Source organism: Protopterus annectens, chromosome 2.part0 (assembly GCF_019279795.1).
Source record: "Protopterus annectens isolate FY-2018-M chromosome 2.part0, PAN1.0, whole genome shotgun sequence".
NCBI lineage: Eukaryota > Metazoa > Chordata > Ceratodontiformes > Protopteridae > Protopterus > Protopterus annectens.
The window spans coordinates 1238754149-1238771952 of NC_056728.1; positions in this window are offsets into that span (position 1 = coordinate 1238754149).

The following is a 17804-nucleotide window of genomic DNA, read 5'->3' on the forward strand; positions in this document are numbered from 1 at the left end:
ACCAGTGCACCTCGCAACATCTTTAATATGCTAATTATGGTTACAGCATACCAGTGCATCCCTACATCACCTGTAATATGCTAATTGCTGTTACAGCAAACCAGTGCATCCTTACATCATCTGTAATATGCTAATTATTGTTACAGCATACCAGTACATCCTTGCATCATCTGTTTTATGCTAATTATTGTTACAGCGTACCAGTACATCCTTACAGCATCTGTAATATGCTAATTATTGTTACAGCATACCATTGCATCCTTACATCATCTGTAATATGCTAGTTATTGTTACAGCATACCAGTGCATCCTTACATCATCTGTAATACACTAATTATTGTTACAGCATACTAGTACATCCTTACATCATCTTTAATATGCTAATTATTGTTACAGCACAGCAGTGCATCCTTATATCATCTGTAATATGCTTATTATTTTTACAGCATACCAGTGTATCCTTGCATCATCGTTAATATGCTAATTATTATAACAGCATACCAGTGCATCCATACATCATCTGTAATATGCTAATTATTGTTACAGCATACAAGTGTATCCTTACATCATCCTTAATATGCTATGTATTGTTACAGCATACTAGTGCATCCCTACATCATCCTTATCATCCTTAATATGCTAATTATTGTTACAGCATACCAGTGCATCTTTGTATCATCCTTATAATGCTAATTATTGTTACAGCATACCAGTACATCCTTACATCATCATTAATATGCTAATTTTTGCTACAGCATACCAGTGCATCCTTACATCATCATTAATATGCTAATTATTTTTACAGGATACAAGTACTTCCTTACATTATCCGTAATTTGCTAATTATTGTTACAGCATAGCAGTGCATCCTTACATCATCTGTAATATGCTAACTGTTGTTACAGCATACCAGTGCATCATTGCGTCATCTGTCATAAGCTAATTATTGTTACAACATACTAGTGCTTCCTTATATCAACTGAAATGTGATAATTATTGTTACAGCATACCAGTGCACCCTTACATCATCCTTAATATGCTAATTATGGTTACAGCATACCAATGCATCATTACATCATCCGTAATATGCTAATTATTTTTGCACCATACCAGTGATTCCTTACGTCCTCCTTAATATGCTAATTATAGTTACAGCATAGCAGTGCAATTTTATATCATCTGTAATATGCTAATTATTGTTACAGCTTACCAGTGTATTCTTACATCATCTGCAATATGCTAATTATTGTTACAGCATACCAGTGCATCCTGACATCATCCTTAGTATGCTAATTATTGTTACAACATACCAGTGCATCCTTACATCATACTTAATATGCTGATTATTGTTACAGCATACGATTCTCAGCTAGAGCATCTTCTGTGTGGAGACGTGTGAATGGGAATAACTTTTTTGAAGGTTGTGCGTCAGGGCTGGCAACTCGGCATGTAAAAATCTATTTTCAATCATCAGCTGACTGCAGTTCCACTGTGGCATCTACTAACCGGGAAATGCCAAAAGGCACAACAACAACATTGTTACAGCATACCAGAGCATCCTTACATCATCCTTAATATGCTAATTATTGTTACAGCATACCAGTGCGTCCTTACATCATCCTTATTATGCTAATTATTGTTACAGCATACCAGTACAACCTTACATTATCTGTAATATGCTAATTATTGTTACAGCATACCAATGCAGCCTTACATCATCTGTAATATGCTAATTGTTACAGCATACCACTGCATACTTACATGATCTGCAATATGCTGATCACTGTTACAGCATACCAGTACATCCTTACATCATATGTAATATGCTAATTACTGTTACATCATATCAGTGCATCCTTACATCATCCTTAATATGCTAATTATTGTTACAGCATACCAGTGCATCTTTGGATCATCCTTAATATGCTAATTATAGTTATAGTATATCAGTGCATCCATAGATCAAACATAATATGCTAATTATTGTTACACCATACAAATGTATCCTTACATAATCCTTAATATGCTATGTATTGTTACAGCATACTAGTGCATCCCTAGATCATCCTTAATATGCTTATTATTGTTACAACATACAAGTGCATCCTTGCATCATCTGTAATATGCAAATTATTGTTACAGCATACCAGTGCATCCTTACATCATCATCTGTAAGATGATAATTATTGTTAGAGCAGACCAGTGCATACTTTCATCATCCTTAATATGCTAATTATTGTTTCAGCATACTAGTACATCCTTCCATCATTTGTTATATGCTAATTTTTGTTACAGCTTAGCAGTTCATCCTTACATCATCCTTTATATCCTAATTATTGTTACAGCATACCCGTGCATCCTTACATCATCCTTAATATACTATGCTGTAACAATAATTAGCATATTACAGATGATGTAAGAATGCACTGGTATACTGTAACAATTATTAGCATGTTATAGATGATGTAAGGATGCACTGGTATGCTGTAACAATAATTAGCACATAACGGATAATGTAAGGATGTACTGGAATGCTGTAACAATAATTAACATATTACAAATGATGTAAGGATGTACTAGTATGCTGTAACAATAATTAGCATATTACAGATATGATGATGACTGCATGCTGTAACAACATTAATAGATGATGATACTGGCATGCTGTAGCAATAATTAGCATATTAAGGATCCTGTAAGGATGCACTTTCTTACATCATGTGTAATTTGCTAACTATTGTTACAGCATACCAGTGCATCCTCACATCATCCTTAATATGCTAATTATTGTTACAGCATGAAAGTGCATCTTTACAACATCCTTAGTATGCTAATTATTGTTGCAGCAAACCAGTGCATCCTTACATCATCTGTAATATGCTAATTATTGTTACTGCATGCCAGTGCATCTTTGTAACATCCTTAATATGCTAATTATTGTTACAGCATACCAGTGCATCCTTACATCATCTGTAATATGCTAATTATTGTTACAGTATACCAGTACATCCTTTCTTCTGTAATATGCTAATTATTGTGACAGCATACCAGTGCATCCTTATATCATCTGTAATATGCTAATTATTGTTACAGCATACCAGTGCATCCTTACATCATCTGTAATATGCTAATTATTGTTACAGCATACCAGTGCATCCTTACATCATCCTTAATATGCTAATTATTGTTACAGCATGCCAGTGCATCCTTACATCATCCTTAATATGTTAATTATTGTTAAGCATACCGGTGCATCCTTACATAATTTGTAATATGCTAATTATTGTTACAGCATTCCAGTCCATCCTTACATTATCCGTTATGTGCTAATTATTGTTACAGCATACCAGTGCATTCTTACATCATATGTAACATGCTAATTATTGTTAGAGCATACCAGTGCATCCTTACATCAACTGTAATATGCTAATTATTGTTACAGCATACCAGTGCATCCTTACATCATCTGTAATTTGCTAACTATTGTTACAGCATACCAATGCATCCTTACATCACCCTTAATATGCTAATTATTGTTAAAGCATGAAAGTGCATCCTTACAACATTGTTAATATGCTAATTATTGTTGCAGCAAACCAGTGCATCCTTACATAATCTCTAATATGCTAATTAATGTTACAGCATACCAGTGCATCCTTCCCTCATCTGTATTATGCTAATTAATTATACAGAATACTAGTGCATCCTTACATCACCTGTAATATGCTAATTGCGGTTACAGCAAACCAGTGCATCCTTACATCATCTGTAATATGGTAATTATTGTTACAGCATACCAGTGCATCCCTACATCACCTGTAATATGCTAATTGCTGTTACAGCAAACCAGTGCATCCTTACATCCTCTGTAATATGCTAATTATTGTTACAGCATACCAGTACATCCTTGCATCATCTGTTTTATGATAATTATTGTTAAAGCGTACCAGTGCATCCTTACAGCATCTGTAATATGCTAATTATTGTTACAGCATACCATTGCATCCTTACATCATCTGTAATATGCTAGTTATTGGTACAGCATACCAGTGCATCCTTACATCATCTGTAATACACTAATTATAGTTACAGCATACTAGTACATCCTTACATCATCTTTAATATGCTAATTATTGTTACAGCATACCAGTGCATCCTTATATCATCTGTAATATGCTTATTATTTTTACAGCATACTAGTGCATCCTTGCATCATCATTAATATGCTAATTATTATAACAGCATACCAGTGCATCCATACATCATCCGTAATATGCTAATTATTGTTACAGCATACAAGTGTATCCTTACATCATCCTTAATATGCTATGTATTGTTACAGCATACCAGTGCATCCTTACATCATCAGTAATTTGCTAATTATTGTTAGAGCATACCAGTGCATCCTTACATCATCTGTAATATGCTAATTATTGTTATAGCATACCAGTACATACTTACATCATCTGTAATATGCTAATGATTTTCACAGCATACCAGTGCATCCTTACATTATCTGTAATATGCTAATTATTGTTACAGCATACCAGTGCATCCTTACATCATCTGTAATATGCTAATTATTGTTACAGCATACCAGTGCATCCTTACATCATCTGTAGTATGCTAGTTATTGTTACAGAATACCAGTACATCCTTACATCATCCATATATGCTAGTTATTGTTACGGCATACCAGTGCATCCTTACATCATCTGTAATATGCTAATTATTGTTACAACATACCAGTCCATCCTTACATCATCTGTAATATGCTAATTATTGTTACAGCATACCATTGCATCCTTACATCATCTGTAATGTGCTACCTATGGTTACAACATACCAGTGCATCCTTACATCATCCGTAATATGCTAATTATTGTTACAGCATATCAGTACATCCTTACATCATCCTTAATATTCTAATCATTGTTACAGCATACCAGTGCATCCTTATATCATCCTTAATATGCTAATTATTGTTACAACATACCAGTGCATCCTTGCATCATCTGTAATATGCTAATTATTGTTACAGCATACCAGTGCATCCTTACATCATCTGTAAGATGATAATTATTGTTAGAGCAGACCAGTGCATCATTTCATCATCCTTAATATGCTAATTATTGTTTCAGCATACTAGTGCATCCTTACATCATTCGTTATATGCTAATTTTTGTTACAGCTTACCAGTTCATCCTTACATCATCCTTTACATCCTAATTATTGTTACAGCATACCAGTGCATCCTTACATCATCCTTAATATGCTAATTATTGTTATAGCATGAAAGTGCATCCTTACAGGATCCTTAATATGCTAATTATTGTTACAGCAAACCAGTGCATCCTTACATCATCTGTAATATGCTAATTATTGTTACAGCATACCAGTGCATCCTTACATCATCCTTAATATGCTAATTATTGTTACAGCATGCCAGTGCATCCTTACATCATCCTTAATATGTTAATTATTGTTAAGCATACCGGTGCATCCTTACATAATTTGTAATATGCTAATTATTGTTACAGCATTCCAGTCCATCCTTACATTATCCGTTATGTGCTAATTATTGTTACAGCATACCAGTGCATTCTTACATAATATGTAACATGCTAATTATTGTTACAGCATACCAGTGCATCCTTACATCATCTGTAATATGCTAATTATTGTTACAGCATACCAGTGCATCCTTACATCATCTGTAATTTGCTAACTATTGTTACAGCATACCAATGCATCCTTACATCACCCTTAATATGCTAATTATTGTTAAAGCATGAAAGTGCATCCTTACAACATCGTTAATATGCTAATTATTGTTGCAGCAAACCAGTGCATCCTTACATAATCTCTAATATGCTAATTATTGTTACAGCATACCAGTGCATCCTTCCCTCATCTGTATTATGCTAATTAATTATACAGAATACTAGTGCATCCTTACATCACCTGTAATATGCTAATTGCGGTTACAGCAAACCAGTGCATCCTTACATCATCTGTAATATGGTAATTATTGTTACAGCATACCAGTGCATCCCTACATCACCTGTAATATGCTAATTGCTGTTACAGCAAACCAGTGCATCCTTACATCCTCTGTAATATGTTAATTATTGTTACAGCATACCAGTACATCCTTGCATCATCTGTTTTATGATAATTATTGTTAAAGCGTACCAGTGCATCCTTACTGCATCTGTAATATGCTAATTATTGTTACAGCATACCATTGCATCCTTACATCATCTGTAATATGCTAGTTATTGTTACAGCATACCAGTGCATCCTTACATCATCTGTAATACACTAATTATTGTTACAGCATACTAGTACATCCTTACATCATCTTTAATATGCTAATTATTGTTACAGCATACCAGTGCATTATTATATCATCTGTAATATGCTTATTATTTTTACAGCATACTAGTGTATCCTTGCATCATCATTAATATGCTAATTATTATAACAGCATACCAGTGCATCCATACATCATCCGTAATATGCTAATTATTGTTACAGCATACAAGTGTATCCTTACTTCATCCTTAATATGCTATGTATTGTTACAGCATACCAGTGCATCCTTACATCATCAGTAATTTGCTAATTATTGTTAGAGCATACCAGTGCATCCTTACATCATCTGTAATATGCTAATTATTGTTATAGCATACCAGTACATACTTACATCATCTGTAATATGCTAATTATTTTCACAGCATACCAGTGCATCCTTACATTATCTGTAATATGCTAATTATTGTTACAGCATACCAGTGCATCCTTACATCATCTGTAATATGCTAATTATTGTTACAGCATACCAGTGCATCCTTACATCATCTGTAGTATGCTAGTTATTGTTACAGAATACCAGTACATCCTTACATCATCCATATATGCTAGTTATTGTTACGGCATACCAGTGCATCCTTACATCATCTGTAATATGCTAATTATTGTTACAACATACCAGTCCATCCTTACATCATCTGTAATATGCTAATTATTTTTACAGCATACCATTGCATCCTTACATCATCTGTAATGTGCTACCTATGGTTACAACATACCAGTGCATCCTTACGTCATCCGTAATATGCTAATTATTGTTACAGCATATCAGTACATCCTTACATCATCCTTAATATTCTAATCATTGTTACAGCATACCAGTGCATCCTTATATCATCCTTAATATGCTAATTATTGTTACAACATACCAGTGCATCCTTGCATCATCTGTAATATGCTAATTATTGTTACAGCATACCAGTGCATCCTTACATCATCTGTAAGATGATAATTATTGTTAGAGCAGACCAGTGCATCATTTCATCATCCTTAATATGCTAATTATTGTTTCAGCATACTAGTGCATCCTTACATCATTCGTTATATGCTAATTTTTGTTACAGCTTACCAGTTCATCCTTACATCATCCTTTACATCCTAATTATTGCTACAGCATACCAGTGCATCCTTACATCATCCTTAATATGCTAATTATTGTTACAGCATGAAAGTGCATCCTTACAGGATCCTTAATATGCTAATTATTGTTACAGCAAACCAGTGCATCCTTACATCATCTGTAATCTACTAATTATTGTTACAGCATACCAGTGCATCTTTGTATCATCCTTAATATGCTAATTATTGTTACAGCATACCAGTGCATCCTTACATCATCCGTAATATGCTAATTATTGTTACAGCATACCAGTGCATCCTTATATCATCCTTAATATGCTAATTATTTTTACAACATACCAGTGCATCCTTTCATCATCTGTAATATGCTAATTATTGTTACAGCATACCAGTGCATCCTTACATCATCCTTAATATTCTAATTATTGTTACAGCATACCAGTGCATCCTTGCATCATCCTTAATATGCTAAATATTGTTACAGCATACCACATCATCTTTAATATGCTAATTATTGCATTACCATCAGATTTCTTTTCTTGCCTTCCTTCTCAAATAAGCACATACTCAACCAGTCCAGCAGTTCTGAAGTGAAAACTCCAGCTTTACTGAAAATACCACAAGCTGCTTAGCAGATGGTCCTAGCAAATCTAGACAGCTTGCATGTGTAATAGATTAATAACTTTTAGATATTCTTTATGCGATGGAAACTGACCAAACACACAATAAAAGCCCAAGGGAAGTACATGTTTGATTGAGATTCTGTAATAAAAGTTTAATTTGCTGAAATAGATTTAAAGTGCTTGTGTGATTGTGTGTGTGGGTTTGTGTGTGTACATCTGTGTGTGCTATGTTGACAAATAAAACTGGGAGCAGGTGAGAGCTGGTTTCTGCAAATGAACAAATCTCAGCTAATGAGTAACTAAAAATGTATACAGTACAAAGTATTTTTCTTTGTATGAGCAGGTCTATTGTCATACTTTTGTTATTTTAGAAGAGGTCTGATATATTTTCTATGGTTTAGAGTCTTAGAGCCTTTTTTTGTCAATGCCAAACTGACAAACCTACTGACGTAACAGATAAAACCCAAAGAAACCTAAACCTGTTACTTCTCAATGGTAGGAGCTTAAATAAGAAACTCTACGTCCTGTAAGCTCTCCATACTTTGGATAGTATAGATATGTATACCATTACTGAAACATGGTTACAATCTACAGAAAGTACTCCAGCAGTGCAAGGTTTTAGTACCGTCCACACACTTAGCCCATCAGCTGCACAGATGCGGACAAAAGGTGCAGGAGTCTCAGTCTTCATTAGCAACAAGCATAAGTCTGTGTTGGTTAAACAGGATGATACACTGGAATTTTCCCACATGCAAACCACCATAGACAAAGTTCCATACCATATCCTAGCAAGCTATAGGTCATCCTCTATGTCCCTAGCATCCCATAGCTCATACCCTCACCTACTGGAGATGGTCTCCATTAAACCAAATACCCTATTCATGGGAGACTTTACCTACCCCTTTATTCACTGGGAAACATACACTTCCTCATACTGGCAGGCACAATGATTATTGGAATTTATTAACATCCACCAGTAGTTCAAACTTACTGTACCTGGTACTTACTAATATGGAAGAATGCTGATGCCCCCCCCCCCCCAAGTACTTTGTCCTCACTGGTGAGATTGGATCACAAAGCTGTCTCCGAAATAAAAATGAACTCAGCATCTCCAGCAAACCCTGTAACAGTTATGAAGTATTCCAAAGCAAACTACATCTTATAAAAATAATAGTTTGTCAAATGTCAGTGTCTGTCCTAACCCAGACTTTACAGGAACCTATGCAGAATTGTTCACAGAGACCCTGTACAACCATGTAAATGACTGTGTAGAGGCTGCTGTACCTACGAGAAGCAAGCCCAAACAAACTCTAAGAACAAATCACATTGGTGGAATTAAAACCTTAATAGTATTTAACAAAAGGAAAAATAATCATGGCCAAAATCAGGAACAGCAACTCCTATAATAATAGCAGCTTTCTCATTAAACTAAACAGGAAACTAAAAGGACTAATAAAGTCCAACAAGGCCAATTCCAAGGTTAAGAGAGCAAGATAGTCTCACAGGTGAAAAAGATAACCACAAGATCTTTTACAGTCAGTACATCAGTATGCTAAAAGAGTGGTCAATGGTGCCACCTTCACTGAAAAGACTGACACAGCAAATTTGCTGGCTGACATATTCAACATAAGCTTCACTCCCAGTCCCCCCTGCCTCCCCACATGAAATATCTGCTAGCATAACCACCCGCTCAAATATTAACAGGGATAATGTCCTGGTGGTGTTCACAAAGACCAAAAATACAGCCTAATTGGTCACTGGCAATATCTTGGGATGTCTCCTAAATAGCTTTAAATATGACCTTTCAGGACCACTTGAGTCACTTTTCAAGTACAGCCTCAAAACAGGCTTTGTGCCATGAGAATAAAGGACTGCAACAGTTATCCCAATTCAAAAGCGTGGACCAGCAACCAACCTTAGAAACTACAGACCTATTAGTCTAACTAGGCTAATATGTAAAGCCATGCAACAAATTATTATGGAAATGATCAAAAAAGATATAGGCAACATTTAGACACTAGATCTAATCCAGTTTAGCTTTGTCAAGGGAAAATCTACTAAACCTGGTAGACTTTTTTGAGAAGGTTGCCAAGGCAATAAATGAGGGGAAAAAACAGTCCATACTGCCTACCCAGACATGACTAATGCATTTCTTACAACACCCCACTCGGGTATATTTGGCAAACTCACAGAACTGGGCATAAACCCATACATAACTCACTGGATTGTCATGTGGCTCACAAAACAGGTCCCAGGATATCAAGATTGATGACACCACTTCCTTTAAATGATCGGTTACCAGCGGGGTGCCTCAGGGCTCAATGCTGGGACTGCTCATATTTATCATCTACTTCTTGGAGGTAAAGGGTAACATTAAAGGCCTTTGGCAGATGAAGTTCACAGAAGACTGCAAACTGGGAGCTATCATAGACTGCCCCTATGGCACAAACATCTTACAAAAAGGTCTAACCCAGATAAATGACTAGTGCTAAAGTCATGGATTAAAACTCAATGCCAAGAAATGCATCAAAGGACCTTTTGGGAAAACGGCCACCAAGGCTAATTACTCCATCGATAAAAAACCCTCAGATTTGAACCAGTAGTCAGAGATCTGGGAACATATGTAGACAGCAATCTGTCCTTTGACCAACGTGTGGCCAAGACAGAAAGTAAATCATTCTACGTTGCCCAACTTATAAGTAAGGACATGGCATCCAGGTCCAAGGAAGTCATAGTGTCACTTTATTCAGCCCTTATCAGACCCACCATTGAGTATAATGCCCCCTTCAGCATGTACCTGACCAAACATGCAACAACTGGAATGTCCACAAAGGCTCCTTACAAGAGAATCCAGTTTATATTAACACATTGTCCTATACAGATCACTTTAAAGCCCTGTCTCTATACTCAGTTTTCTACAAGTTACTGAGAGGCAATCTATTCCTGGTATACAAGGCATCCTGGGATCCAGCTCTGACGGAGCTTCTGCACATCCACAAAACAAACAGCATCAGAACAACTAGATCCAAAATTTTAATTTTCCTTGTGACATAAATGAGACATGTTGGGAAGACATATAAATGTCTCAGAGGATCCCTGTGCCCTGGAATAGGCTCCTCATCCATGTGAAGCAAAGTCCATCCCTAACTCTATTTAAGTGTAACTCTGACCACCAGATGGGAATTCAAAAATTCATTCCAGGTCTGGCCCCCATGTCTCTGACAAACAGAGACAGACATTAATACCTTAACTAACGACCTCCCCATAACCTCTAGAAGCTTCCTAACTAACATACCCTCTCCTAATAAATTACCATGATACATAGGGACATGGCTGGGTTGGTTTGTATGGCTAGGCTTATAAAGGCCCTAGTGATCATAAGCCTAGTATACATCTATGAACCTATGAGGGCAGCATCCACAGACAAGTTCTCAGAGGTTATCAGGTAATGCACCCTTCCTTACATAATTATTAGTAGAACAGCAAAGCAAAAATGGTGATTCAGTCTATGTATTTTGTTGAATGATATGCGTTAGGAACAAAGGATTGGCTGTCATTAGCAGCTTCTGGACAGAACTGAGAAAAATAACAGATGGAGTATGTGGAGTTTTACTGATGCTACAGGCCCATAGTTAATCTCATGTACATCATTTTTGGACAGCAATTCCTAGACAGTAGCTTAAAAGTGGCATTGTAAGCTGTTGCCTTTCAAAAAGCCTGCAGTAGTATTTTCCTTTACCGCTTCTGACAAAATGGCCTTTCATTTTTGTTATACAGCCTATGGCCCGTGTCTCTTACATGCATGTTTTTACCTATTCAGGGCTAATGAAAACATACAGATGAAAAACTGTGATCTTGTTCCTTTAAGCAGGACAGTAAGACATTTACCAAAACACACTGTGTAGAGCAACAGGGAAAAAACCTTATGAATCCTGTGTTCCATGAAACTGGAAGTCCATGATGCTATCAACATCAATATGCAGCAAGCCTGCTTACTATCTGCTTAGTCAGGAATCCACAGGAAAATCCTTAGTTTCAGACTCTACTAATATGGTAGACTTCTAAAATCATATTGCCATGGCTATGGACCTGGGTTATTTATACAGATATTACAAAGGCTTTTGATACTTTTGTTTTTCTGAGGCAATTTACTCATTTTGAAATACAGACATTAATCCATACATTATTAGATGGATAATTGGTTAAAAGGACAGACCTGAGCCATGATTATCAATAGTAAAACATCAGAATATCTTCCAGTCAGTTCAATATTTCCCCAGGATTTGGTTCTGGGTTCTGTTCCATTTAATGTTGTATTTGCCACCGCCATTCCTAAAAACAGGCATGGGTGGTTAGCATAATTGATTTCACAATACTCAACAGTTATATTTCTGAAATAATACTTGAACAAAAAAAGCATAATATTAGAGTTTAGTATTGCAAATGTAAGGTCCTATACTTTAAAAAGCCAAGTTTCACAAAACCTGTATACATGGCATTTACTGTAGTGGACAAAGTTAGTCATTATAAAGGTCTGGGTCTACTACCGACATTTTCTATCAGCAAATATGCTAATTATATAACATGTCAGGCATTAAGGCAATTAGGAACTTTGATACAGAATCGTACATTTATAGATACCTTCAACTTACTTGCTCTCTATAAAATCTAGGTAAGACCAGTCCTAGAATATAACAATATCTTTTGTATCTACAATCAAAGGGATATAAACAAAATTGAATCTGTACAGAGGAACCTCGCTGGGTCTGTTCAAGAGAAATCTTGACCTGTGGATGGGAGATCATAGGTTTACCCCGGGAATCATCTCTGTGTCACTGCTGGACAGAGGCACAACAAACTAATGGGCACAGTATTTTTTCATATAAGGGATGGCGTAAGCCACAAAACTTTGGGCTAGGCTTATAAATGCCTTAGGGCAGATAGCCTAGTATAAACCTATGAACCTATGAACCTATGAAATTTACACAGTAACTTATGCTCTAGACTCAGAACATTGCATGGCATTAAAACTCTTTACACTCAAGTATATATATATATATATATATATATATATATATGAGGCAAATTTACTTTTGCATAGAAAGTATTTAATGATGAATATTTGCAATGCATTATAGACAGTGTAAGATTCAACAAGTTAACATTAAGAAATTATAATTGGAAGTTTACAATCACTGAATTTAAAACAAAACTGAGAAATTTCTATAACACATGAAGGGCACCTTTAATACGGAATGAGCAAGTGACTAACATTAGGAAATCAGAAAACATTATGTTCTTGACAAATATTGGGAAATCGGAAAACATGATTGTGTCTAAGTAAAATCTAGACAGATGCATTGATGATACGGTAATACAACCCATAAATACAGAAATCAGTGTTCCTTGACATTCTAAAGACCTAGACATAGTGATGAAACTTTTAAAAGAGCACTTGTTCACAGGTGATAATTAAACAGGTCTATTTAAGAGGAAAGAAAAAACGATAACAAAAAAGTATCTTCCGAGCTTTCATTTATAGTAATACTTCATAACTATGTCCATTACAATATACCTGAGCCTTCATGAGGAACAGCAAGTGCTTAACAGTCTGTGTTAAAAGGCTTATTTGCTGAATACAGCTTCTTAACAGCAAGTCCTTTTCTTTTTATGAGGACCCACACTACAGAAAGATATTCTGCATACTCCTTAATGAATGAAACATGGCTTGCAACTCATTTAAACTATTTATGGCTGGGTAAATAAAAGAAAAATGACAGACATTTAAAATTGGTCCACTCAGTAAGGAGTAACTTGGCAGTACAAACCATAAATAGATGCAACAGATTTAAAGATTTAAGTAAATAAATATTGCCTTTTTATCTACTTGGTAAATATCAAAGATATTTGCATCTGCAGTTTGTATATGTCACTTCCACAGCAATACAAAGACTGAAAATTACAAATTTGTACAGAAATTATTGCATTTATAGTATATTGCTTATGTCATTAGTTAAAGGTGACTATTGTCAGGCACACTGACTCATTACTCACAAGGCTGGACAAGGAGAGGGCAATGATAAGTCTTCCTGGTGCTAAGATATCTGATGTTACAATAGCCCTAAGGACCCTAACTCCTGACAAATACAACTATGACCTGCTAACAGTATATGTGGGATTGAATGATTTAAGACTTGAAATAATCCCTGAAGGACATGCAGATTAATATATCAGAATGTTGCTAGCATGTTACATATGCAGTTAAGCACTAGTCCCGAATGCAGTCCTTCTTTTCCTCAGCTTAAATGATACATAGATAAAAAGAAAAGACTTCAGTAATTGGTTATATTGCTGGTGCCATTCCAAGGGAACATAATATGAACCAGTATGGGCTGCAATACTTAACAGACCTACTTGCTTCACTAAGGATAGCCTGCATGTCTCATTTCAAGGCTTTCATATCCTCACTAATGTCTTTGCTGTCTCCCTTTTTAGGAAGAGTCCAGTTAATGGATACTCAGTTGTAACTAACATAGCAGTCTTAAAATCCAATCACATTAAGGTGGCTCTTTTAGAAAACATCCATGCCTACCTAATTACTGAAACTTAGTTTAAATATAAAGAAAGCAGGCCTTCTGTACTGGGCCTTTGCTCTTTTTATGCCTTCAGAATGAATGGCAACTGTGGTGGAGTCTCCATATTCGACAAGGAACATATTACTTTTAGGCACATTCCTAGAAATCGCAAATTGAGCTAATAGAACTACAGATAATTCCTGATAAGACTGATTACTGTTGTATGCATTCTTTGTCTCTGTATGACCATGTAAGGTTCCTCAGTGTTCCAAATGATCTCCTAGTTTAGGTGTATTTAACTACCCTTCAATAAGCTGGGACACATATATCCCCAATTTAGGATATGCTCAGAAATACCTAGACTTAAACAAATAGTTGCTTGAGCAGTTTGTAAATAAACTACTAGGAGATATAGCATTCTTAACCTGATTCTTAAAAATATGGCCACTTCTTGCATTGTTTCTCTGGTATTTCCTTGTCCAGTGAAGTCTGTCCACAAACTTGTGGCCTTTATTATACTCCCAAGAGCTCCTACAGCAAACGCCATGGAATTTACATACTACAAACATTCCAACCTCTATATACTCTGTGACAAAGTATCAAAATTCGCTTATGACTGCACCTCTCATGACCTTCTACACTTACTTAAAAAATGCATAGAGTTAGCAGCCCCTACAAGAACCGAGTATCAAGGGACATTCAGATTAAACCAACTTTTGGTCCACCATCATAAGTAAACTATCCATCAAAAAAAAATCCTTATAAATTATTTAGTAGGCCCAAAACCCTTCTTCTCAAACATAATATCAAAAGCATTACAAAAAGCTGAAGAACACTGTTAGGTCCACTAAAGGAGCCCATGAACTTAGGTTAGTCTCTGAAGCCAAATATAATTCTAACCTATGAACCTATGAACCTAAATCCTTCTTCAACTATGTTAGCAAATCAATAAACAATATCCTGAAATGTCCATAACTTGACTAATGATGTCTTCTGTTCTGATCCAGTGTTGTAGCTAAGGCAGGGTAAAGGGGGCAGCTGCCCTGGGTGCAAAGTGTCAAGGGCATCAATTGGAAAATCCCGATCTGTCTTTGGTATAAATGCTGGTACTGCATTTGCAGTCAGAACTAAAGCACTGTATGAGTGTCATAAAGTGTAGCAAGTAGTCTGTTGCAATTTAGAAGAATAAAAAAAAATAAGTCTGAGGAGAGAATTTTTTTTTCTTTTGATCTTCAATTTAAAGTTGAGGGGGGAGCCAGACTGGGGGATAACACCAGGTGCAAAAATAGCTACATCTCCATTCTGACCCAGCAGACATTGCTAATATCCTTGCAAAGTGAGAGCCAACTTCATCTTCAAGACTTCTGTTCAAAGCCCTGAAATATCTGAATCCCTTACTTCTCCATTTATCTTTAAAGATCCTTTAGTGAAAGTGTTAATTAAGACTAAAATATACTTCCTCCATATAATCAGACAATATCTCTACAGTATTAAACATGCCCTTGCAGACATAATCCTCAAACTGTTTAACCTAAGTTTAGCTACTGATTTTGTCCCTGTCGATTGGGGCACTGCAGAGGTGAACCCCCTGCAGAAGAGTGGCCTTGCAACTGACCTGGGTAATTACAGACCTACTAGCCAAGTGAGTAATTACTGACTTCATAATCTGTAATATCAAGAATCTTGTTAGACTTGACCCCAACAGTTTGGCTTTGTGAAAGGTTACAGTGGTTATAGAGGGAGGCTATGCAGTGCATTCATTGTGTCTTGACCTGGCTAAGACCTTTTATGTCATTCCACATGCTGACATCATACAAAAACTAAATGCTTTAAAAATGTACCCAAATGTGGTAAGATGGATAGCAAACAGGCTGAAAGACAGAGGCCACACAGTGCAAGTTGCAGGTACCTCAACAGAAAGAATGAAAGTGACCAGTGGTGTCCCACAGTGCTCAGTGCTTAGACTTCTCATTTTTAGTATTTACTTCTCATCTCCAAGCAGAGGGATCCAAGACCTTTGGCTAACAAAGTTTGCAGATGAATGTAAAATATTGGTTGTTGTTAAGTTACCCTATAATACCCAAACTCCCCAGAATGAACTCTCCCAGGTCAACACCTGGTGTTCTAAAACTGGGTTCAAACAAAATGTTAAAAAGTATAGTACAATAGCATCACTTTTGGAAAATAACCCATCCACTTGCCATACTATGTAAACAACAACAACTACACCACCACTACAAAGTGGAAATGTCATGGACATGGGTACTTGGGATAATAGCTCCCACTCCTTTGACCATCATGTGACAAGATATATTAGGTAATCCTTTGAAGGTGTAATGAGGTAATCACTTACTTAGGCTCAGCATTGATCAGGCTAATTATCAAGTACAAAACTCCCTTTGGAATTCATCTCACTAAACATATCGACTAATCTGAAAGACTCCAAAGATTCCAAAGCAAAAAGATCATAAGCCTAAACTCCCGGAACTATCAAGAGAGACTGGAAGTTCTCTCCCTTTATTCATGTCTTATAGACTTCTGAGGGGAGATCTCTGTCTTGCTTACTACACCATTAAAGACCTGAATGTGCTAGACCTTTTGTTTCTCCCTAGATCAATATCTCCACCAGTACTAGAACTGGGGACCTAAAACTTCACCAAGAGAAAACCTGTGGAATAAAGTTTCCTTGGATGTTAAGTAGTTCAACTGACTACCTCCTTTAAACATAAACTAGATAACTGGATAGGTATCCATAAATTTACTCCAGGATTGACTGGTATGGCTCTCCTGAAGAACGACGACAAAGTCTGGTGGTGTACTGGCAAGGTGTGAATGGTTATAGGACTCAGTGGCCTTGGAATATCTTTGAATCTATGATGATGGAGCAACTCCAATTCATTGCCATGTGATAATGTCTAAAATGTGTAATAGGAGAGTACTCCATGCTAGTTAGCTGTATGAACTTGTCAAGATGTGATTCTTTAACATGGCAGCTAGTCACTAAATGGCTAAAAACGGCTTTTTTATTTGTAGGTTCTTCTCTGTCATGGTCATAGCTTAGGTCAATAATCACTTACCTACCACTTTAATAATAAATACACATTCTCTTTGCCAAGTGGTTCTTTTCCCCAGGTTGGTTTTCATTGTTCCA